Source organism: Notamacropus eugenii, chromosome 4 (genome assembly GCF_028372415.1).
Source record: "Notamacropus eugenii isolate mMacEug1 chromosome 4, mMacEug1.pri_v2, whole genome shotgun sequence".
Taxonomy (NCBI): Eukaryota; Metazoa; Chordata; class Mammalia; order Diprotodontia; family Macropodidae; genus Notamacropus; species Notamacropus eugenii.
In genome coordinates, this window is record NC_092875.1 from 160217370 (window position 1) to 160240716 (window position 23347).

General features: G+C 37.0%; 1 long non-coding RNA gene across 1 annotated transcript in view; it reads left to right on the forward strand.

Annotated features, from left to right (window-relative positions):
* Window positions 1-4770: 4770 nt before the first annotated feature.
* The window catches only part of LOC140498283 (uncharacterized), a 64947-nt gene continuing 46370 nt past the window's right edge, over window positions 4771-23347 (forward strand). The window contains exon 1 of the long non-coding RNA XR_011965050.1: window positions 4771-4996. This is a non-coding gene — a long non-coding RNA (uncharacterized lncRNA). The remainder of the gene's footprint in view (window positions 4997-23347) is intronic.

The window sequence follows — 23347 nt, forward strand, 5'->3', positions numbered from 1 at the left end:
TGATTTAAAAATTTTGTCCATAATCCATTATGTGACAAATTTAGAGAATTATTTTACATGGAGCAATATGGTCTTCTTTACATGGTCTTGGTGACAGTTTCCAGTACCATATAGGGCCTGTACCTGATTCATAGACCATTCAGGTTTCATTGGAGACCTATTAGAGCTGTTTTATATACCAGGGATTTGAAATTCAAACTTTTTGTAATCAAATTGACTTTTCATTGTTTTCCCTGTGGACAAGACAAGTGGGAAATGTACATTAGGTTAGCTCTAATGAATAATATTTTGATTTTAGGTTTTCTGAATACTTGAATAGGTGAGTTCAAGAGACTATGGAATTATATTTCTTAGAGTTCTTTAAACAACACAATACCCATTAGTGGAAATAGTCATGACTCTGGAATAATGACATTCACTAGTTGTGTAATGTTGCACAATTCTCTTAGTCCCCTTGATCTGCAGTTTCCTATCTATAAAATGAAGGGATTGGATTAGCTCAGCACTTCTTAAACTGTGGGTCATGACCGATTTGGCAATAGTAAAAGGTTTCTGAATGTGCAATGACCAAAAATTAATTCAAAATCAAACACATAATGAATCCAAGGTATTTCTGATGGTGCTTGCCTGTGTTGTATTGCCTAGCTTCCCTGCAACTTTGGTTCTGAAAGCAAAGCATGTGCACTTTGCACTGCTTATGCCCTCAGGCCATGCAAAGGCAAAGAATGCTGCTGAATGCAAAAGGGAGTCCAGAGTTGAAAGAGTTTAAGAAACCCTAGACTAGAGGATACCTAGGTCTCTTCCAGTTCTATAATTCTATGACTGTGATCTCTTGCAAATAGGAAGTAGTCAATTATTTGCTGAATTAAACCTGTCTTGCCTAACGGATTGCTATTGTAGAGTATGACCTCCATAGCCAAATTAACATGTTACCAAAAGCCCAGCGCAGACTGGATCTCTCAATTGAAGGTTATGGTCCCCAAAGCCAATAGTGTTTGGACCTTGAACAAAAGTATGTTTTTTCCCCAAATTCCAGCTCTGATACTTGCTAGCTCTGCAGCCTTGGCCCACTTCATTTCCCTAGGTGTTAGTTTCCTCATCTGCAAAATGAGTGGCTTGGACTAAATTACCTCTGAGGACAGCTCTTCATCCTCTGTTTCTATTCATTAATATGGGAAGAAATGTGAGCATTAAATCCCTTCAAATAAACCTTTTCCTATAATTTCTATCCTCTTACTCCCTTTAGTCTCCCCAGAGGAAAAAAAGAACAGGACCATTATCCTCCAATATCTTTTTTCTTGGTGTAGGGAAGCATGGTTCTACGTATTCATCACTTCCTTCAAGATGTAACTCAAGGATCAGCTTCTAGATGAAACTTTTCTTGATCCCTCCAACTGCTAGTGCCCTGTCTAATTGCCTTGTATTTCTTGTGTATTTATTCTCTATATACTTACATGTGCATGTGGAGTCTCTCCAATAGAATGTATATTTTCAGAGTAGTAATTTTTTTTTTTTGATATCACCAAGGTCCAGAAGACTGCATATAGTAGGTTCTTAATGAATGCTTTTAGATTGATTAGATTAAGGGTTTAGACAAGTGTTTGTGGTCCTCTTTGTTACAATGGCCTTTCTTTCTTTTGCCTATTTTCTTCCATATATGGTCACGATCTTCGGTCTCAAACTCCATAATGTTGCTTGTAGTTGGTTAATAATATGAATTTTTTTTTTTTTTAGTGTCCAACCTTTTGTTTCATGGGTAATCAAGTTATTTCTGACTCTCTGGCCCAAACTCTCAGGAAGATGTACAAATAAAGAAGCATTCTAAAGCCCATATCCTACTGCTAAATCCCCAAATCCCTCACTGAAATATTCAGAAAGAAACATCCCAATCTCACATACCAAGGAGTCATTCATGTTCACTACAACTGAGGTAGCAGCACTCAGCACAACGGATTCCCTGGCTTCCTCCAAGTATCAGCAAAAGTTCTACCATCTGCATTAGCCCTGACCAATGCTTTTTCATGCTAGTGCTTTCCGTCTGAGATTATCTCCAATTTATCCTGTATATGTCTTGTTTATCCACTGTGTTCGCCTGTTGTCTCCCTCATTAGATTATAAGCTTCTTGAGGGCAGGTACTATTTTTAAATTTCTTTGTATCCTCAGATTTTAGTATAGTTCCTGGAATATAGCAAGGGCATGAAAAATACATACATGTTGACTTGCCTTTCCCATAACAGTCTACCCTATAGCCATGGATTTAAACCCAATGATTAAATTGATAAGAACCAGGACATTTCGAACCCATAAGATCTTACTTAGTGTATACCATTTTATACACAACATGGGCTGTGTTGTCCTCCACACCTATCAGTGCACTAGGTAGATGAGAAGAGGTACTATGACTTCAGTAATTCATTGTTTGCCACTTCTATCATGCCACTCAAGCGCAGGGGGTAATGAAGCTACTGACTTCTTCAGTAGTTGATCTGTCTATCAAAAATTGATTTAAAGTCAGAGACAAGGCTTTATCAAAGTTTCAGCTAAATTGGAAAATCTCAGTATTCTACTTTGAAACAAAAATGTTCATCCTGTCTATATGTATTTGTGATATATACAGGGTCTCTTAAACTATTTCCACTCATGAACCCTTCAGTGCTTCTTAAACTATGGATTGTGACCACCATGACCCACAATTTAGGAAGCATTGGTTATTAGAATATAAGCTACTTGAGAGTAGGAACTGTTCCATTCTTTATCTTCATGTCCTCAGTGCCCATCACAATTCCTGACACATAGTACACACCATTAGGAGAGGAATTTTAGAAAACCTCAAAGGAACAATTTGCCATCAACTGACATAATACACTTTCAATCCATCAGAAAAGAAAAATAGAGATAGTGGGATGAACTTTTTTTTAAATTTCAAAATAGAATGATATCTGTTTCTAATTATTTGTATTTAAAATAAATTTGCACAGATAAGAGATACAGTACTGAATTTATTTTAAAAAGCATGTCAATTGATATTTCTGGTCTTTTTGGTATTAATAAATCCTTATTGGTGGGATTGATTGACAGCTCTCACCACCATATTCATCTGTAATGATTATGTAAATCAGAAAAGGAACAGTCCCACAGATGTCTTAGTATAAAAATATTTGTCAAGCTAACTCTAGAAAATACCTATTTCTTGAATCTATAAACAGAGAAAGATGACCTGGTTTACAGGCATTCAGAGCCAGAAGGAACTCTATTTTTCATTTTTAGTACATCGCTTAAAAAAAAAAGTTCTCCAAGGTGATTCATGGCCGTAGTACTTAAAGAGAAATATGAGCTCAGTGCCATCAAGAAGCTTGAGGAACTAACTTTAGGGAGCTCACTGTGCCCAATCTGTTTCAAGAGGTTTGAAGCTGCAACTGGGTTTATATTTTTGTAATGATGGAGAAATGTGATAATGCTGAATGACTACATGGTGATGCATATCATTAGAGCTGATGTTGGAAGATACAAGACAAAGTGGGGATAGAAAATACAATTCTGCTTGCTTGCACTGTGTAGAAAAAAACACTTTCTAGGGAAGATCAAAGACAAATGCTAAAAGAAAACCGTTCAATTTTTACATACAACCAATCATTGTAAGATGTGCCAAAGTAGGGTTGATAAATTGGCTTTAAATTAGTACTTTTGCTCATTCTCCATTTTCTGAAGCCATAAGATATGGAAAGAAATGTGGGTTTGAAGTTAGGAACTTTGGATTCTGTCTGCCACTGAACACACTTAGGTAAGTCACCTAATTTCTATGGGTTTTATTTCCTCATCTATAAAACAAAGGGGAGGATGGATTACCTATGAGGTCCCTCCTAACTCTAAATTTCTGAGCTTATGACTTTTTTATTTTATCTGGCATTGCTTTCATGCAAGAAAGCACCTTCTCCTCCCTGTTAGCCATGGGTGTGGACCACTGCTGACAATGTAAACCTTTCTTTTTTGAAGTAGTAGTTTTACCAAAGTGTCTTCTCCCTCTTTTTAATTACTTTTTTTTTATAAAAGACTATCTGGTAGTGGAGAGAAGAGCAAAACATTTGGAAAACATAAATACATTAAAAACAAGTGATATCAATAAAATTTATTTAAAAAAACAAGTTGCACCTCAGTAGATTTCTTTGTATGTTCTGAGTGCCACTTAGCACACAGCTTTCAACAGGGAATGAGAAGGAATTTTCTTCTTTCCCATTTACTTATTTTCTCTTTTATTCCTCTCATTTCGATTTTCACTCTATTAGAATGAATGTACACTTTGTATCCTTTGAATATATACTTATGTACTGATCTGTTTTGTTTCTGCATCTCCCCCTCTCCAGTCCCTAAACAGTACAGTGCCTTTCACACAGTGAGCACTTTCTAATGTGTAAATGAAGGGAGCAGAATTACTTCACAATTCAGTTCAATTAAATGTATGTTTCATTGAATAATTCGAAACAATTCACTGAAGTTTCTGAGGTGCTCTTTTCTCAGTCCATCAAACAAGGTTAATAATTGCTACCTGTTAAAAGAAGATACTTAGATTATGCATGGAGAAAATGTGATCCATTTTTATAAGATATTCCGACATCCTCAGAGGAAAAATTTTCCCCAAATGCAGTGTCTTTGACTGCCTTAGAGAAAGATTCCTACTAAAAAATTATTTTGGCTTGTATCTAATTAGGCACCTGTTTCTAACCTCCCTAATGATATGACAGATTCACCATCCATTATCATCCTGTGCTCTGATTGCCAGTTAAACTGCCAGTGGAACTATTACAGATGAGGGGCAAGCCACCTGCTTGACCACATACATACAAGGTGCAATTAATTAGCCAAGAGGATAATGTTCCAGACACTTGGAAAGACATACCTATGGAGGGAACTAACTTCTCTTGGTATTCGAAAGCTGGCTTTGAATAGACTGCCTTATATTTTTGGAGAGACATTGTTGAAGGCACCATGATCTTTGTGGTGAGTAATTCAGTAGTATTTATATATTGTTTACTAAGTGCCACACACTGTAAAAACTGGAAATATAAATGCAAACAAAAAGAAATATAGTTCCTGCCCTTAAGAAGGTTATATACTAAGGGGGGAAAATCACATAGAAGGAAGTTGAAATGACTTCTGCTCACCCTCATTTGAAACCTTAGATTTGTCCCTCAAACCTCATCTTGTAATCAGTTGTCAAATTCTATAGATTATACCTCCAGTCTCTCTGATATGTCTATCCCCTTCTCCCTCCTACCCTAGCTCAGGTTCATATCACCTCAGAAGGAGGTTAAGAAATAAAGCTGAGCTCAGAGTTAGGAAAACTTGAGGTTGGGTTTGACCTCTACTAACTATGTGTGTCCTTGGCCTAGTCACTTAACCTCAGTGCCTCTAGGCAACTCTCTAAGATTCTAAGTCACCTGTAAAGTATTCATCTTGTGTTTGTTCTTCATTCTTGAAGAGGATCATGATATCAAGATGATGACATGACTTGCAGTTGACTTTGATTTGAGTGAGGGAGGTCTGTGCAAGGTGCCCAACCTCACTTTTTTCTCCTGAGTCATCTGGGTCCAGTGGCCTGATATTCATCAGGATGACTGGAGATGGCCCAGGATACAGTGTGGGACCCTGGCCCTTTCAGGCTAAGATTTTATCACATTCTCACTTTCAGTGAGATACACCCATTCTTTGAATAGACTTCTTTAAGTAGTTACTCAAGGAATGACTCCTTTAATAAAAAAAAAATCAAACTGGGAGGGGAAGACCCTCAGGGTTCCTGGGTAAAAGAGAAACAATTACTATTTAGTAATTGCATTCACTCAGTGCTAGGTGGGTGGGGACTTGTTGTCCAGTCTATGAGCTACAGAGTGAATTGGGTTTAAGGCTTGATTTTTGAGTAAGAAATGCAGCCAGTAAACTCAAAGACAAAAGGCAGCTTTTGGCCATGGAGTGTACTTTCCCTGGGTAGAACGTAAGAGGAGAGGAGAGGAGAGGGGAGGAGAGGAGCTGCTACTCACTCACAGGTTGTGTTTGACCTTTGTTCTTGAAGAGGACCATGACATCAAGATGATGACATGACTTGCAGTTGACTTGGATTTGAGTGAGGGAGGGCTGTGCAAGGTCACCAGTCTCACTTTCTTCTCCTGAGCCATCTGGGTCCACAAAGTATTCATCTATATTAGCAGAAGAAGACTCTCACTTAGACATCCCTATTCCAATGAAATAAGTATGACCCAGAAGAACTTATCTGTGTATAAAGTGCTCAAAGAATCCTTAGTGAGTTGAATTGTTTGTCATTTAAAACTATTCACATGGCCATTTCTTACCATTCCATTCTTCTTGCATATTGGTCCCTTTCAACCCACCCATTCTAGTCTATTTGCTGCTTCTCATACACAATGTTCCATTTCTTTTCTCTATCCCTTCATGCTGGGTGATTCCCAAGCCCAGAATGTGACTGGTAACCCCTCACCCTCCCAGATTCCTTGGCTTTCTTCAAGAGGTATATCAAGGGTTACTTTCCTGGTTATCCAGGAGATACCTGATGAACTCTGAGTACAAACTGAAATATATATTTCTATATACATTTTCTAGCATGTATATATTTTCTTTTCCTTTTTTTCTATATGGCTAATAAAGAAACATGTTTTGCATGATTCCACATATATAATGGATATCATTTTGTTTGCCTTTAGAGGGGGTGGGGGAAGAGTGAGAGGGAGGTAGAAAATTTGGAGCTCAATTTTGAGAGAAAAGAGTATCAAAATAAATAATAATAAAGAAGCAAATTTGCCACTAAAAAAAGACTTTCCTGGTTCTCTTAGGTTCCTTTCTCCTCCAAACTTATCTTGAATATTTTACATACAGAAAAGTAAAGATATGTATGTGTGTATGTATATATATTTACTTACACACACATATATATATATATACCCAATACAGAAACATACACATATAATCTGCATGTACATATATAATATATAAGCATGCAGAGATGTGCTGGTAAATGTTAAAAGAAGCAATATCTTGAAAAACTACAAATGACACATTTTAATTTTAATCTGTGGCACTAATATTTTTCAGTCACTTTCTCAAGTCTACACAATCAACAGAATAATAAATCAATCTCTGATTTGTAGCATTTGCTGATATCCAAGGTCAAAATGTTCATATATAAAATTTAACAATCAGCTCTTGAGAATCTGTTCAAGATGACTCCGGCACACTCCTGCCTTTAATTGTGTATATGTTCATGTTTATAATTTGGGGTGAGGGGGGTGAGTATGTGTGTATTTCCCCTCAAGTAGAATGTAATTTCCTTGAGGATAGGAACATAGCACTTTGTGAGACACTGAGGCAAGTCAGTGCTAATTTTATCTTAGCACAATGACTAGAACGCAGTAAATATTTAATAAATCCTTATTGATTGACTGATTGGATTGAATTGACAACTATGTGTAAGTTTAATGAAGTCAGTGTGGTCAAAGCAACAGCGAATGGGACCCAGCAAGAATAAAATGTTCTTTCAAAAGCCCTCTTGCCTGTGAGATCCTGAGGTGATGTTGACCTGCGAGTTCCAGTTCACTGGTGTTATCAAACAGCTCAGTCCTACACTATGGTCAGTGGCGTACCCATTAGGGTTAGTTGATTCTTAAACCTTTCGTTAGCCATCTGGAAAGAGGGAACTCGATTTCTTTTAGAATTCTGGCATGCTCAAAGATAGCATGCTTCATTCAAATGAAACCAATTACTGTCTAGAAGGAATTAGACTAAAAGGAAAAAGGCATGGCCCTGCTTATGGTTTGTGGCTCTGAGAAGCTCGGGGTTTCTGCTAGAAGGATTACCAAGGAAGCATGGAAGTATGGGATGAAGTTCAGGAAGTCAGGTTCCAGCTGGGTGGGACTGAACCTTTCTCCAGTGACCAAGCTTTCCTGGCATATTAACCATTAAATTTGCCACACAAATCAGGATGCTCCAAAGGTTATCCACAGTGATAGTTTGACAGACTTAATTGGACAAACACCATCAACAGGCATACTGAAGACCACAGACCAAATGGACCCATTTTTTCTTTCTCATTTCCCCCTACTTGCCCTCTTTTGAATGACTGCTTTTTTTTAATTCTTCTTTTGCAACAGGACAAGTGCAGTTGAGAGATGTGCCAAGCTTGGACTGGTGCCCAGACCCACTGGGGCTGAGGGCCAGTTGTTTAGCAAGAAGCTTCTCATGCTGGGAGGTCAGACAGGATGAAAACTCAGTTTGAGTTGCTCAGAAAGACAAGCTGGGTCTTTTTTTTGTGTGATGGGAGGTCAAGTTAAATGAAAGCTAGGTCTTTCCCCTGTGTTCTTTCTCCTCCTCCTCCTGAGCCCTGGCAATCCTGCTCTAACGAGGGAAAACTTCTGAATTATTAGCAACAGTCTAAACAATGGCACTGCTCCAAGTCATGATGAACCCCTAGGGAATGTTCAGAATACACATCCTTCTCCAGCCTCCAAGATTACCAGGGAATGAAAATGTGTTCAAATCCAGCATCTCCCTTCTTTCTAAATTGTACACATGGAGCCCCTTTTGAAGGAAGACAAATGACATCTAAGATGCCTGACTGAGGCAATTTCTAGGTGGAGATGTTGATGACTAAAAGACAGTACCAGGCTGGTCTGAAGCATTTTAAAGGTAGCCCCAGAACTCTGAGATGTTCAGTTGTATTCATAACCAGATTAACTTGAATGTTGAATGATGAGTTAATGAATTAATGAATGAATATGTATTTGTTAAATGCTTACTATATACATCTCTCTCTCTCTCTCTCTCTATATATATATATACAGTAATTACTTATATATTACTTATATGCTACATATATGCATTATTAATTATATGGTAGCTATATTTATAATAAGAATTTACATATATTAATAGATAGTGAGCACTCTCTCATGTAATATCTCATATATTACATAGGGGTCTATGGATTTATGATAAATTCTAGGGTTATAGATACAAAGCAGTAAGCCAATCCTTGTCCTAAAGTAGCTTACATTCTAATAGAGAAAGATAATACCTATACGGAATGGTGGCCAGGGAGGAGGGCTTTGATCAGGGAAGACACAGGAATGGTGAATAGGATCAAAGGGCAATTGTTTGAAAAGGTCTTTAATTTCATTGAGACAAAGTATCTCATGTAATTCTAAATGTAAAGTATCAATGTAATTACACTGCTCTCCATCAAGGAGGAAAAAGTCACTACCAATGGATTATGGGACTCAGTTTACAATCTGATTACTGTTCTCGGAGCTAAAGTCTGAAAAAAGAAGTTGTGCATGAAACAGAAAGTATCAAATAATGGGATTGTGGTCTGGGACAGGACTGTATATGGTGACTCCTCACTATTCAGAAGCCCTGGTACTCAGGGCAAGAACTGGACTGCAGGTGGGAGGTAAAGGCTGAAGCACAAGAGCATGTTGGCATAAAGACATCCTGGGAGTAATAATACAGGCAAAATTTCCTGGATATTTGCTTTGTTCACTTAATCATTCAACATTTAGTAGATGCCTATTATATGCCAGGCATTGTGCTAAGTGCTAGGGATATGAAAATAAGCAAAAGACAGTTTCTACCTTTTTCTTTGTCTTAGTATCTTCATCTTTAAAATGGAGTGTTTATGTTATGATGTTTCCAACATTTCTTCTTTCCCTAAAATTCTACAATTCTGTAATTTTCTATGCAGATGATTTCTAAATCTATATCTCCAATCCTGACTTCTCCCCAGCTACATTTCCATATCTTCAGATACTGACTTGGCATTGATTAGAGTCCTTCAGGCTCAATATGCTTAAACTAAATTCATTATTCTCCCCCCCCCCCTTTTTTAAGTATCTTTTTTGCACTAGTTTTTCCTATTTATATCAACAGTACAATTGCGCTCGTTGTCCAGGTCTGAAAATGCAGTTTTGATTCCTGCCTAACCTTTCCTTTGATAGCAAGTCATTAAGCCCATTCTTTCCTTCTTTGTTTTGCTTTTCCTCATCTGTCCATTCTTTTCTTTCCCCTTCATTCTAGCTCCTATCATACCTAATCTGTTGCTAAGTGACTTGTTGCTAAATGGCTTATTGTTGACCAGGACTATTTGCAGACCACTATACTGGCTGGCTCTTATACCCAGAATGTTCTCTCTCTTCATCTTCACCTACTGATTCCTCTGGCTGTCTTCAAATCCCAGCTAAATCTCATATTCTACAGGGAACCTTTCCCGATCTATCATAATTCCAATGCCTTTTCTCTGTTCATTATTTCCAATTTATCCTGTCTGAATTATTTGTACATAGTTGTCTAAGTCTTGCCTCCTCCATTAAACTGTGAGCTCCTTGAAGGCAGGGATGGTCTTTCACCTTTCTTTATATCCCTAGTACATGGCACAGTGCCTGACATTTGAAAGGTGGTTAAGAAACATTTATTGGCTGACTTGACCTTTCTAAATTGCAATTTTCTTATCAATAAAATGGGAATATTAAATACATGAGCTATCTACTTCAGAGAGTTATGGTAAGGATCAAATGAGATTATTTAACTAACTTGTTGTTCAGTCATATCTCTTCATGACCCCATTTGGAGTTTTCGTGACAAAGATACTGGAGTGGTTTGTCATTTCCTTCTCTGGTTTATTACAGATGAGGAACCAAGGCAGAAAGGGTGAATTGCCCAAGGTTATACACAACTACTTAGTGTCTGAGGCTAGATTTGAACTCATGAAGATGATTCTTCCTTAATACTCATTCAATCAACGTTTATGGAATTGAGTGTTTATTTTTCACAGAAAGAGATTCAGTGTTACTTTTCTGATTTCTGTTATAGTCATTAAAATTTCATAGTCCAAAGGGTATCTTGAGCTTAATAGCTGTTCACAAATATGTGGATGCATTTTGAATCTTAAGCCAAGTGCTGGGATCTAGGGATGGATTTCTGTAGGTCCCACTAACTCAAAACTTTTATAACTGTATTTCAATGTAATTGGCTTCCTTTGTTATCCCATTCATTTTCTTTTATGCATTCAAAAAGTTTATTCAGAAAAGAGGGACATAGGCTTCACCACCAAAGGGTCTATGGCACAAAAAAAAGCTTAAGAATCTCTAGTCAATCTCTTTTGTAGATTATAAGGTCTAAACCTATGTATACATATGTATAAGTATAAATTTTAAGACTTCATTTAAAAAATTTGTGGTCATTTGTAAGAGGACAGAAAAAATTTTATCCTTAACAAATACCCTTTTTCTCCATAATACAAACTATAAGTGTTAAGTATAGTATAGTATAATAAGCATTAGATTAGTAGTCAGAAGACTTAAGTTATGGCTCTTCCACTTACTAGTTATGTGACCTTGAAAAAGTCACTTCATATCATTTAAATTAGTCTTCTCATCTGTAAAATGACCTTACTAGTTATATGACCCTGAAAAAGTCACTTCATATCTCTGAACCTGTCTCTTCATCTGTAGAAGGAAGAAATGGAAACAGAAGATCTCTGAAGTTCCTTCTTGCTTTAAATCTATGATTCTATGATCCTATTATCCTGTGAACTAGACCAACCTAAACGCCCAAACTATGTAATGGAGCAATCTATCTTCCAAGACCCTCAAGCATTTCAGGAACACCTTCTCAAATGAAAATAATATAGCTAAGCAGGACTCATTCTTATCTATTCATTAATGCAAGTTCCCTAAGGACCTCTATGAGGTGACACTTGGCAAGCCCAGTTTGAATTAATATATGCACTTGAAAATTACAAAATCCCATTTCTTTCTAAAGTGCTCTCTCTCACTCTGAACTCCATTAGCACTTACTGTCTGCATCACTAATTTGTCCCCTGTCAAGTCCCAGTGGTGGGCTTCCAGCCTCACCACAGGATTGAAAATGTTCTCTCTAAACTATCTAGTGATCTCTTGTTTGCTCCAATGAGTTTTTCTCAGTCCTCGTTCTTCTTGTGCTTCTGGCCATGTTTGATGCTGTTGACCACTTCTGTCCATTAGGTTCTTTCTCTTCTTTGGCTTTTCATGACACTGTTCTTTTTTGATTCTTCTCTTATTTGTCTAACCAAGCACTCTCAATCTCCTTTGCTGGATCACCATTCATGTACTTCTCATTATTTCCCCATTTCTCTTTTGAGTTCTAGTCTTACCACACCAGTTTCCTAATTTATCTCCACTTGGATGTAGTAAGGGTCTTGCGGTACAGTGGGCTTGATTTTTTCTTCCCTATTTATTTATTCTTTCACCCCTCCCCAAAAACACCTGGGACAATTAACTCTTTTGTCTCATGTAGTTTTCATTTGTGATTTCTTGAAATATACCTCTGGAAAACCAGACTTTGATGATGCCCATTGGCATTGAAATGGAGCTACTTGACTGTGCCTTTAAACCCAAATCACTCTGGCTTTACTGATTGACCAATATTAAATCCCAGCCCAAACCTCATCTGTTCCTTGTTTGGGTTTTGATGGCTTAGGGTCTAAATAGCAATTGTCTCTGTTCTGGTCAGAAACCCTGAGGGTCTTCCCCATGCAGATTGAGTCATTTGTGAAGGAAAACTGGGTCATCTTTTTCCTCTGTTCTTACCTAGCCTTTAATTACTGAATGGGTATTACCTCAAAGATGACCTCCAGTCATCTTGACCTATGTCTTGTCACTGGATTTGAACAACTGGAGGATAGAGTGAGGTTTGTGACTTTGTAGAGCCCTGTCTCACTTAAATCCAATGCACTTGCAAGTCAAAAGATAACTCTGCTGATGTCACTGGACTTTGACAATAAAGGACAAACAACCATAGGGGAATCAACTCAGCTGCCAAAATGACATTACTAAAAATCATATCTACCCATTCAAGCAACTTCCAGTGGCTCCATATTTTCTCTATTTGAAAACAAAACAAATCTGAAAACCATTTGGTATTAAAAACCCTTCACAATCTGACTCTAGCCTCTCTTTCCAAATTGATTTCACAGCACTCTTCTTTGAATGCTCTACATTTTCTTTTCTCCATGTCTCTGTATAGGATAATTCCTTTGACTGAAATGCTCTCCATCTTCACCTCTCTTCATTGGAATCCATAACTCTCCTCAAGATTCCTCTCAAGTGACATTTCCTACAGGAGAGTCTACCTGATTCCCCTTCCTCTTTTTCATGTTCTCCACATACCCCAATTACTTTGTTGCTACATCATATATATATACATATATATGTATGTATATATATATATATATATACATATATATGTATATATATATATATATATATATATATATGTGGTATAGTATTCACTTGTTTTTGAAATGTTATTTAAATAATACTCCCCACCTCCCCAGAAGGACAGTTTCTTATGGGCATGGGCTGTCATATTTATATCTCTAGTGTCTGCCATGCTAAATTAAACACTAATAGATCCTTAAGAAATACTTGTTGAATTGTATTGAACTGAATTGAGCCTCTTGAATACTTCATCATTTCATGCTTCATCTCTTGGCTAAATTATCAAATCTTGTAAGTGGGCCCACAGCACCTTCCACATAGTACCAGTCTTTTCTGTGTGTCATGGATCATTCCTTTGGTGGTCTGGTGGAACCTATGAAGCTCTTTTCAGAATGATCTTTGTAAATGCATAAAATAAAATGTAAAGGATTAGAAAAGGAACCACACATACTGAAATGTAGTTATAAAATTAATTTTTAAAATGCACAGATTCCATATTAAAAATTTTTAGCATAAGAGATGATCATTAAATATTTATTGGTAGATTAAATATTTTAAAATATTCCAGTATTGTCTTCTCTCAAATTCATCTGAAGTTAGAAGATTTTATTGTGTATTATATCTAGTTGAGCCTGTTGTATTTGTTCTTCTTTAGGCTAATTCCAATATTTCACCAAAAATGGAATACATTTGGATTCCTATCACTTAGATTCCATCACTTATTTTTTAGAGCTGATGTAGACTAAGGATGGAGAGATCACATTTGGTGTCTTCCTGTAGGTACAGGGCCATAGCAGTTGTATTTCCTGTGATGGTAACCTGATAGAAGTATTTCACTTTCTAACCTCCTAAGGTGGACCCAGAATAGGTGGTTTGTCCAGTACTTCTGTACCAGGTCCTGCATGGTTTCGGACTATGTTCTTTTGAATGTTTATATTCTCTTGATGTGTCAAACTATACAGATACTTTAAATAAACCTTTATAAAATATGATTCTTGTTCACTGTAGAAAAGACTTGTCTCTTTCTTCTTTCTTCTCAATCCTTGGAGAGGTCTGTGAGGCTCTAGAGAACCCAATATAACCTATGAAAGTTTGTACCTACTTCTCCAGCCCTGTGGGTAAAGAATCTTGGGACCTATATACTATATTCTTGTACCACTCCAGTCACAGGTCAGGTAGCACAGGAAATTTGGGGATGCAGGATGTGCCTTTGTTCTCTTCTCTCCAATCTCTAAGTGTTCTTAACAATTTCATTGACTGAATCTCTTTGTCTTAACCATGCTGCTAAGCACAAAGTGTTTTCAGAGGAAGGCACATGGCTCAGATTATTTTACCATCAGCTCTGACATAGTCTGCTGGCCTTTGGGGCACAGTTCGAGGCCCATCTGTTCAATCAGATTCTTGCTTGATTGACATGGGAGAACCATCCAGGTAGGGGAGTCCCTGAGATTATTATCTTCTTCATTCTCTTTGTACATGCAGCTGGAGACCCCTGATACAGAAGCATCTTTCAAGTGACCTGAATGAATGAACATTCAATGCTTCCTCTAGCCATCATTTCTACTTCACATGCTTAGTGGCATTTAAAAAAGAAAAAAGACCTCCTGCTGCCTAGAAAAGAAGATCCTTAACTTCTATAACTAACTCTTCTATTTTCATTTTGTTTTCAACTTTCAGATTAAAAATGATCCAATTTTTAAAAAAAACATGCAGAGTAAAATCCAAGATATCAATTGTGTACATTAGGATGCCTGTGATGATGACTTACAATATCACTCAAGAGTTATTCAGCATTTGTCATATACAAAGTATTCTGTTAGGCATATTAATCTAAAAATACATGGCCCTTGTCTTTAGGGAGATAATAGTCTAGTCTAGGAGATAAGACACAAATAAATGAAAAAAATTGTATGATAGCACAAGATTTATATAATAGTTCACAAAAGAGTAAGAGAGTGGTATACAAGTTTTATATTGCTTATTGAAAAATACATTATAAAGACAATAATTAGGGTCATTCTAATGAAAGAATTTTACTTTTGACAAAGTTGTCCATGAAAGACTTGGTGGAAGAGATGAGCTTTGAGCTAGCTCTTGAAGTATGGGTAAGAAACAAGGAAGGGAGATAATTACCAGCAGGTAAAATGGCATGAAAAAAGGTATGAAGACTGGAAAAGAAAAGATATTCTGTTTGTTGTTTCCTCAACATTTATTTGTTGATATTAGAAGATGGTGGAAAGTTGAGGGGATTGTAAAAAAGCTTTAAATCAACAGCTATGGAAAGCGTGACAGGGAGTGAATCTAAGATGAACTGAAGAATTACCGTGCAGTGATGAGAACCCAGGTGATGTTTAATAGCATACATTTGTAGTAGACCAGATCAGTACAAATACATGGTTCCTTCAGCAGATAATTGGCTATTTGGGATTAGAAGCAAAGAAGAATGGTGAGTGTGATCCAGGCTTTAACACTAGCAGGGCAGGAGTAGCAGAAGGACAAGGAAGTATGAGATTCAAGTGCATTCAGTGGACAACAATGCATTGCTGAAATGGCTAACTGTAGACCCAAAATAGTTAAGGGAAGAAAGGAAGTCAGAATGGTCAAGGGGTAGATGGGAATGAGGTAGGATTATAGTAATATCTAGCATTTACATAGCACTTTGAAGTTTGCAAAGCATTTTACAAATATCTCATTTTATCCTCACAATAACCCTGGGAGGCAGGTTCTATTAGCCATGTTTTACAGATGAGGCAACTGAAGCTAAGTGACTTGCCTCAGGTGACATAGCTTTTGAGTGTTGAATGCAAGATTTGAACTCAGTTCTTCTAGATGAAGGATGAGGGAGTGAAGAGAAAACCAAGAGACCAGAGTTAAAGATGAAGAAAAAGGATTCAAAAGGAGTCAGGTGATGGAGGAGTTAAGAAAGACAAGAGATTGTGATCACAGGAAGTCATTTTAGAGTGTAAGATCTTGGAAGTTGAGAAGTTTATGATGATAATAAGGTCTCAAGAGTGAAACTGTTAGTAGATTATGTAGAATGAAGAGGAAATCATGAGACTGATGGCTGACAAATTAAGAGCCTTGGGTACTGAAAGAGAAGGGTCATTAATAAAAACATTTAAAGCACTGAAAGAAGACTATAATGCAGATACTGGTCACTGATGGAGGAAGAAAACTATAGCAGAGGTCAAAGCATGATAACCGCAACGCTGAGGATGGGATGATAGAATCAGATTGTATAAACTTCAAAAAAGAGGAATTAGTTAAGCAGCAGGCAGCTAGGTGGTACATAGAGCACTGGGCTGGGAATCAGGAAGGCTCATTTTCCTAAGTTCAAATCTGGTCTCAGACACTTACTAGCTGTGTGACCCTTGGTAAGTCACTTAATCCTGTTTATCTCTTCGGGGGAGGGAAAATATGCACATAAATAGTTCTGCATAATGTTTATGTTACATGTTAATCTCAGAGGGAAGGGACTGAGAGTTGGGAGAAGGCGTGGAAAGGTATCTGGCTGAGGTTGGGATTTCAGCTAGCCTTGAAGGAAGCCAGGAGATAGAGATGAAGAAGGAAGAGCATTGCAGCAGGAGAGATATTCAGTTCAAAGGTACAAAGAAGTATCTTTTGTGAGGATCAGCAGGTAGGCCAGTGTAGCTGGATAATAAAATATATAGAAAAGAGCAAAATCTAAGGAAGACTGGAAGGGTAGGAAGGAGCTGAATCATGAAAAGTTTTAAATAAACAAAGAGAAGATTTTTCTATTTGATCCTGGAGGTAATAGGCAGTAGGGATTGGGAGGGATGGGGATGGCGAGAGTTAACATGATAATGTACATGCTTTAAGGAAATCACTTTGCCAGGTGAGTGAAACATGGAATGGAGTGACAAGTGACCTGAAGCAGAGAGACTAATTAGAAGACTATTATAATAGCCCAGGAGACTTATAGGAAAGTGGTGGCTGTGCAAAAAGAGAGAAAAATATTTATATGAGATGTTCCAGTAAAGGTTAAAATGGCAAGATTTGATAAGTCATTGGATGCTGGGTTTAGTGAGGAAAGGAGTTGAGGAAGACATCATGGTTCCCAGTCTGGGTTGCAGAGAAGATGATGATTCCCTTGATAGTAATAGATCAGAAGATATGAGGAAAGAATTTGGGGAAAAGATAAAATTCTGTATGGGATGTGTTGAGTTTGAGACTCCTATTGTATATCAAATTCAAGATGTTCAAAAGATGGCTGTTGATTCAGGACTAGAGGACAAAAGAGACATCAGGGATGGATAAATAGATCTAGGAATCATCTATGTAGAGACAATAGTTGATTTCCATGGCAGCTGATGAGTCCATTAAGAGACATAGTATAGAGGGAGAATAGAAAATCCAGGACAGAGGCTTGGGGCATGCACACAGTTAGCAGATGGGACCTGGATGGAGATCCAGCAAAGTAGACTAAGAAAGAGTTGTCTGATAGGTAGGGGGAGAACCGAGAGAGGAGAGGATATCCAAGAGTAGAGGGTAATCATCCTTGTCAAAGGATGCAGAGAGGTCAAAAAAGGTGAGGACTGAGGAAAGGCCATTAGATTTGGTAATTAGGAGATCTCTGGTGAGCTTCAAGAGCAATTCTGCTTGAATGATAAGGTCAGAAGCCAGATTGAAAAAGAAGAGAAAAGAATATGTTGATTCTTTCTTCTGTCTCTTTGAGTTTGGGAAAGGGTAGTAAGTAGAGGGTACCACATTTGAAAAGCCACCAGTGTGGACAGTGGTAGAAGAATGTACCTTCATTAGAAAGCCAGAGAAATGTCATCCTATGAATTCTATAAACCTAGCAAGTTTCTTCATCTAATTAGTAATGCAAATGCTATAAAATTTTGAATTTTTGGAATTCTTTGTTGCCATGATCAGACTACTTTGGCTGGTAAGTCAAGGAATAATCTTCATTGAGAGTTTGGGACTGAAATCCCATAGTGATAATGGAAACTCTGTATCTTGAGATCATAGGAATTTGTCCCACCCCCTTGAGGAAATATTTCAAACACATTAATAACACTCATTAACAAGAAAAATTTTGGTCAATAGACTGTAATCATTTTGTTGATTGGTGAAAGTAGCAGCCTCCATCTCTGGGTGTAATTAGGAATATCTGCTGGGCAAATTTCAGGGAATGTATTTGTCTACATTACGTTCAGATTACTCAGAAGCAAGCTGGTGAAATAGCAGAGGAGTTTCATGCATCTGCTGTGGGGCTGGGTTAGGTGACCTGAGTCCCCTCCCAAATGCAAGGTTGCAGCTCAAAGTATAGTCATTTTAATGGTGTGCTGAACCTAGAGTTTGCTCAGATGGGAGAAGAGGTATTCTAATAGGTAACATTTTCCACCTGACTCTTTCCAGGATCTTTTCAATACCGTTATTTGCCACAGTAGGAGCTTAACTAAGCCTTTCGCAAAAAAAAAAAAAAAAAAAAATAATCCCCAGATATACAAAAATAGTGGGTTTCCAAAGATTAAGTTCACATATGGCTTTAGTTTGAAACATATAGCTTAGCTTGAAAATGGTAACTATTTCAGGAAATGAAATACAATTTTGCATTTTCATGGGTCTATAAAATATTTCATGATATTGTGTGTATTGTTTTTTAAATTCCTTTGAAAATTTTAATAGAACTTTATTTGGTTTGACGTTAGAGGAGGGTAGGGTCTCCCACACCTTTGCAAAAGACTAAATTTGGCATGTACAAATATGTACTTGTTATAATTTGAAGTTATTTCATAATTAAACTAGTCTCTATATCCATTCTTTAAAATAAACCTTACCTGTATGACCTATATTGAAAGAAGTGACTTCTAAACTCGATACAATTATTTTTTTATCTGAAGTAATTACATTGCTATCAAATTTACTAAAAATAAATTGTCTAATTACCTTTTGTTCTTTGTTGCAAGGAAAAAAGGAAATTCTTTGGGATCCACTGATTAGGCTGGGTTGGTTAGCCTCTCTTAGATCATCACTAGCAGCTCCTTAGATGCAACAGAGCAGCCCAATCCTGGCATCCGTAGGCCGAGACATACACTTTAACTAAAAAACAGCATGTTCTGAGCCTATGTTTTCTCAGGATAGCAGTAGCAGGAACACTGTGTTCATTTAAATTAAACCAGTTCCTTGGATAATAACAAAGTAATTAAAGAAACCACCAAGGAAAAAGAGCCAATTTATTTGAATCCTGTTCATAAAAACTACATCAAGGGCCTGAAGGTACAAAATAATGTGGTTAAGATGGCAGATTGATGATTTAAAAAAAAAAATCTGTGTGGGATGCGTCTTGATATTAATTCAAATGATTGTCCCTTGTCTGAAAATAATAAGGAATGCAGAATTTTTTATCCTTCTTGAGTGAAGTGAAATTCTATTAAAAAATAACCCGACACAAAACTGTCACATGGTTTCAAGTCCACTTGACCTCCAGTAATGCCTTCAGATTAGAACATTATGTTTTATTCATATTTTCAAAAGTCTCACTGGGATGGAAAGAGATGTTACTCTTTACTGTCTTCAGGAGTTTGAGACTCATCCTGACTTATCCTTGAATATTTTCACCTGAATCTCAAGGAAATTTGTTTGAGAGAATCAGAGGTTCTTTCTTTTTGGCAACAGCAATAACCTAAAGAGAAATGACAATGTTTAGCATGCTTTCAAATCCCCATTAGACGGAGAAAGGTATTTCAAAGGAAAAATAGGACACTAAAATTCTACAATCAGTGCCTCCCTCAAGGCCCCAATGTGAATGAATACAAATGTACTTTTGGAACAACCAAGACAAAATAATGGAATGTGCCTCCTGATTTTTTGTTAACTATTAAATGAACAAAATGCAAGTTCCACGTGGGCAACTTTCAAGACAATGAAGAGAAAAATAAAATAGTTGTCAGGGACTGTTTTCCTTCTTACTCTAGTTCAAAGGAAACTGTATTTTTAGCGACCATTTATCCATAGGAGAGAAAATTCAGTAATGAGCCACTTGGATGCGTAAGAAGCAACTTTTAGCTAAAAATGATCTCTGATCATTTTTAAGAGACAAAAATGTATATCAAACATATGCCTCCTCTGGCTCATTTCAAGTGCAAATGGGATCATGAAGGGTCAGACATGACTGAAATGGCTGGACAACTTATATTTGGTACAAGTACACACATGCTTGTTTACTGATCAGATGATTGTGTTTGGCTCTTGAAATGTAAAGTCAAAAAATAAGTCATCTCTGCCTTCAAGGAGCTTATATCCTACTAGAGGTAGAATGGGTGGAGATAATATATAAGAATATATAATCAGTTAAATAAATACAAAGTAGACAATGATGAGCATTCTTGATGACTTTTGTGACTGGAAGAAAAGAGGCTTTCTTTAATTCCTACTATTAATCTTCCTCTTAAATGAGGTGATACATTACAGGAACAGTAAGACAGCAAGGTCTCAATGATCCAGTTAAGTCATGTGCCAAGAATTCAACTGCCCTGAAGAAATGTATTGGGGTAGAGCAAGTATGATGGTAGAATCTGGGTTGTTTTTTTCTTTGCTACTGTTGGGGGGAAAGGAGCTAAGAAAATAGGTGGCCCACATCAGACTTTGTCTAGGAACAATTCATTAGAAAGACTCCGTTCTGGTTATACTACCATGCACTTGATGGGTGTGTCTGCATGTCTGCTTCATTTAGTATGGCTACAGCTTTTTCTTCTAGTGCTACCCAATCAACAAAATACTCTGTATTCCTTTGTTGCTGCTCATTTGTTCAGTCTTGTCCAACTCTTTGTAAACCTGTGGACTTCTACCCTCCAAAGCTGGTCCAATTTCATGTTTTTAACTTCCATGATATTACCTATCCATCTCATCCTGTGCCATCCCCTTCTCCTTTTGCTTTCCATCTTTCCCATCAAGGTCTTTTCTCATGAGTCAAGTTTTCTCATTATGTGGTCAAAGTAGTTAAACTTCAGCTTTAGCACTTGAGTGCTAAATGAGTAGCTGATGAGTAGCCTGAATCAATTTCCTTAAGTATTGACTGATTTGACATACTTGCTGTACAAGGGGGTCTCAAAAGTCTTCTCTAGTACCACAGTTTGAAAGCATCAATTTTGTAGCACTCACCTTTCCTTAAAGTCCAACTCTCACGGCCATATATTACCACTGGAAAAACCATAGCTTTGACTATGTGGACTTTTGTTGTCAAGGTGACATCTCTGCAGTTGCCATCTGCAATGATCTTTGAGCCCAAGAATATCAAATCTGATGCTGCTTCCATTTTTTCTCCCTCTATTTGCCAGGAAGTGATGGGAACAGTTGCCAAGATTTTGTTTTGTTTTGTTTTGTTTGTTAATGTTAAGCTTGAAGTCAACTTTCATGCACTCCTCTTATACCCTCACCAAAAGGCTTCTTAATTTCTCTTCCCTTTCTGTCATCAGAGAAGTATCGTCTGCATATCTGAGACTCCTGGCAACCTCAGCTTCAGCTTTTGATTTATTCAGCCTGCCATGTCACAAGATGTACTCTGCATATAAGTTAAATAAATAAAATGTTTATATACATACATGTGTGTATGTATATATGTATTTTTTTTTCCAGTCTCAAATCATTCATGGTTCCATGTTCAGTTCTAACTGTTGCTTCTTACCCTACATGCAGGTTTTCTGTTGATAAGTAAGATGATCTGGTACTCCAGTCTCTTGGAGCAATTGCCCTATTATATTGTGATTCACACCATCCAAGGCTTTAGTGTAGTTAATGAAGCAAAGGTAGCTACTTTTCTGAAACCTCCTTGCTTTCTCCATAATTCTCCAATTATGTGGCAATTTGGTCTCTAGTTCCTCTGCCTCTTTGAGAGCCAGTCTGCTCTTCTGGTAATTCTTAGTTTATGTATTGCTGAAGCCTAGCTTGCAGAATCTTTTATATAAGCTTGGTTGTATGTGAAAAGAGTGCAACTATTCCATAATTTGAACATTCTTTGGCATTCTTCTTTAAAATTGGAATGCCAACTGATCCTTTCCAATCCAGTGGCCACTACCGAGGTTTCCAAATTTGTTTGTGTATTGAGTATGGTATTTTAACAACATCATCTTTTAGGATTTTAAATAGCTCAGCTAGAATTCTGTCATTTCCACTAGACAGTGTTAGCAATGGTTCCTAAGCTCCACTTAACTTCATTTTCCAAGATATCTCTCTCTAAGTCAGTAACCACATCACTGAGGTTATCAATGATTTTCAGATCTTTCTTATATAGTTCCTCTGTATACTCTTGCTGCCTCTTCTTAATCTCTTCTATTTCTGTTATCACTACCATTTTGTCTTTTATCATGCCCATTTTTACATAAAATATTCAAATATTCCCTTGATATCTCTAGTTTTCTTGAAGAGATCTTCTGTATTTCCTATTATATTGTTTTCTTCTATTTCTTTGCATTGTTTATTTAATAAAACCTCCTTATCTGTCCTTTTTTATTCTCTAGAATTCTGTAGGAGATTCTGTAGGGAATTCTTTCCCTTTCTACTTTCCCTTTTACTTTCCTTCTTTACTCAGCTGTTATCAGACAGCCTTATCAGACAGCCATTTTGCTTTCTTGGTCTTCTTTTTCTTTGGGATGTTTTTATTTGCTGCCTCCTGTACAATATTGTGAACTTCTGTCCATAGTTCTTATGGTACTTCATCTATCAGATGTAATCTCTTAAATTTATCTAATACTTCTTTTTCATATTAACAAAGGAGGTTATTTAGGTCATACTTATGTGGTCTGATGGTTTTCCCTATTTTCTTCAATTTAAGTCTGAATTTTGCAAGAAGAAGATCATGATCTGAGTCACAGACAGCTCTGGGTCTTGTTTTAAACTCACTATATAGAGCTTCTCCACTTTTGGCAGCAAAATATATATAATCAACCCTATTTTGATGTTGACCATTTGGTGATCTCCATATGTAGAGTTGCCTTTTGGGTTATTGAAAAAGAGTGTTTGCTATGACCTTAACAAAATTCTATTAGTCTCTGCCCTGCTTCATTTTGTACTCCAAGTCCAAATTTGTCTATTACTGCAATTATCTTATGATTTCCTATTTTAGCATTGC